Source organism: Anoplophora glabripennis, unplaced genomic scaffold, assembly GCF_000390285.2.
Source record: "Anoplophora glabripennis isolate ALB-LARVAE unplaced genomic scaffold, Agla_2.0 scaffold4696, whole genome shotgun sequence".
NCBI classification, from domain to species: Eukaryota; Metazoa; Arthropoda; class Insecta; order Coleoptera; family Cerambycidae; genus Anoplophora; species Anoplophora glabripennis.
In genome coordinates this window covers 1-2,909 of record NW_019420769.1, presented here as the reverse complement: position 1 = coordinate 2,909, position 2,909 = coordinate 1, and the positions used below count along the sequence as shown (strand labels likewise).

At 32.5% G+C, this 2,909-nt stretch overlaps 1 long non-coding RNA gene across 2 annotated transcripts; it reads right to left on the bottom strand.

Annotated features, from left to right (window-relative positions):
• Nucleotides 1–607: 607 nt before the first annotated feature.
• LOC108916826 lies at nucleotides 608–2,665 on the bottom strand. 2 transcript variants are annotated; one of them, XR_001964787.1, is made up of 3 exons: nucleotides 2,499–2,665; nucleotides 2,313–2,437; nucleotides 608–1,615 (listed from the first exon to the last, which is right to left on the bottom strand). It is a non-coding gene; the product is annotated as an uncharacterized LOC108916826 (long non-coding RNA). The 2 variants fall into 2 exon arrangements; XR_001964786.1 differs by having other exon boundaries at nucleotides 608–1,659; nucleotides 2,499–2,664.
• Between the last annotated feature and the right edge of the window lie 244 nt (nucleotides 2,666–2,909).

The following is a 2,909-nucleotide window of genomic DNA, read 5'->3' as shown; positions in this document are numbered from 1 at the left end:
TTATAACTACAATGCATGATTTTGAAATGATGCAACTTCAAAAATTGATAAAGAGACTTGCCGAACTCTAATGAAGCCAGCATGTATTGCAGAATATAATTATAACATGGGTGGGGTTGATCCATCGGACATGTTAATTAGTTCAATAGAATCAATAAGGATGGTGAAGTGGTAGGTATAAAAAACTTTTTTTTTTTCATCAAACAATCATCAATTTCTGATTTTCAGCTAGAAATGGCTAAGCAACTTTTCAAAAAATATGCTTCCATGGAATCTCCTACTGCTTTACTATGCCACAGGCCAGGTGAGCACCCATTGAGACATTTTATTAGGAGAGTACCTAAACCCACACCCACATCTAATGGTGAAAAGATGTGCTGTACGCGAGAAAAAAGGTCTGAATTCTGATACCAATGTGATCTATGTAACCTTGGTCTTTGTATAATACCTTGCTTCAAAATTTTTCACTCCAAAAAAAAACATAAGTAACATAATACATATAACTTTTTATTTGTTTTTGAAATACGATCTTTTATTTATTTTTTACTAAAAATACAATGCAATACAGTGAATGATAATTTCAACTATGTAATGTAATTTACTAATAAAATGTGCTAAGAATAATTGTTTACTTTATTTTTTAAATGTTCAACATACGAGTGTCGTACGAATCTGACAAAATAAAAAATGTGCGTACATGGAATTCAGTATTTGGGCGACCCCTGCATTGCGAAAAGATGAAACTAACTAACTTTGTTAGTATGGAAAATTATAATGGTAATGCTGAAGGCAGTAATATTAAAGCAAGCAAATCATTTGCATCATCTTTTATTAATAAAACAAAGAATTTTGAATTTGATGTTTTCAAGAAAAAAAGTTAGGAAAAAAGATGTACCTAGATAACATTGCAGAAATAAATTGTGCAGATATAATTCGTTGTTATCCCAACCAGTAATTAAACAAATATTTTTTGACTTGTGTTAATCTTGCAGATTATATTAAATAAATATTTATGAACTGAAATAGTTTTTTGTCAAAATTACACCACTAATATGTCACTGTGAAAAATAGGGTTCTGCAAAACTTATGGTCTCTTATGTGGGGTGTGAGGGGTCAAATATTGAAATAAATGCTGTTATGTAATTTGTACACGTCCCCTAAAACCAAATTAAATATCTCCACAGTCCCCTATATTATTTTTATCTGTCCTACATCTAATATATTTCTCAGGCACTTAAATGTATATAACAATCGTCTTTGCATTTTTTGTTAATGATTCACTTGGTATAAAGTGTGTGCGAAGTCACCGAATTGTAATTTTTTAGAGTAAATAAAAAATTTTCTTGCTTTGTCTTGTAAACTTTAATACAATAACTATTGCTAAGTTCTTAAAAAATCAGTGAAAATTTTGATAAGTATTGAAATTTCTAAAAGCCTTGTGTTTTGAAGAGAAGTTGCAAAATCGTACAAAAATTCCCATAATCTGAAAGACATCACAAGGATCTCCTAATAATCACCAAGAAATATTCATAATCTTTAAGATATCGCAAGATTGTCATAAATTTTTATGGGAATGAATGGTCATGTAGTTAACGTACATTATTATTGTTAATACCTACGAGAAATAACAAAGACTGTAAGGCTTCCATATATCCCCAACTAAAAAATGCCAAAGTAAATGGTTGATTTATAGCGATTTCCATTGGGGAAAACTGGGGCTGCACTCGGACAGCACTGACACTCCACTGGTTGTATGAGAAATATGCTCTGGTGCAATCTCAATGGAATGACAATTTTTGCATGGGTTTCTGACATTATTGGTTATGTTTATGTTTTGATTTTTATTCGGTCAAAGTAACAGTTCACCAGTAGAAGTTTTTCAAAGAAGGTAGTTACAATGAACCAAGAATTAAATTTGAAATTTAAAATAAACGACGAGGAAGTTACATTGTGTAGACGAAACGGACCACTTATTTAAGTTTGTAGACGACATTTTCAATGAATCCTTGCCACTTTCGGCAGTTGTTTGGGTATAACTGGTATAACATACATTTCATCATCATCACTACGACTACTTGATAAAAACAAATAATATGCAATCAGAGCAAGAACTGTTGCTCTAGTTTTCCAATGGAATTTGAAAATTTGCACCGACTTGACCAATGGAACGTCGATGGTGCACTCAGTGTGCACCAGTTTTCTCAATGGAAATTGCTATTAGATCTATAAACAGTTTACAATATAACGTAAAATATATTACCTTCATTGCCACTCTAATATTTTTTTATGTAAGGAACTTCTTTAAAACTTACCTAGAATTTTCTTCTTCACCATTTTGATCATTGATTTTTTTCTTTCTATCGTTTGTAGCTCTTCCCCAAGCACAACTCCAAATGCTCTCTTCATGAGCATTTTCTTTTTTATATAATACAGAATACTAAAATTTGAAAAATAAAGGGCCAATAACTAAAAAATATTCAAAAATGAAATAATTATACCATTGTTATTATTTGATAAGTGTATTTTAAACGCTTGGAGTCCCAATTAACCTAATTAATTATGAACGTGAATACCATAGACACAGAATATCCCACAAAATGGAATATCCTAACTACACAGAGACAGAGACCGAAGCGACACAGTGGTTTCCCCCATGGGGGTGAAACTAGAATGGGGATATTAGCAACGTGACATCACTTCCGGCCTGACAGGTTTTTGTGATTGGTGGCTGACAGCCTGCTGGATGACGATTGGACCCTGACAGATTTATTTAGTTAACCATTGGTTCTTATCAAATTTGCCGCAAAATATTCGTAAATCGGAAACAGCGCGATCCAGAATTTTGCATTCTCGTGCGAGCGGTCGAACTGAGCGGACGTGTTTATTGTAAAGTGAAGTGCATTGCAACG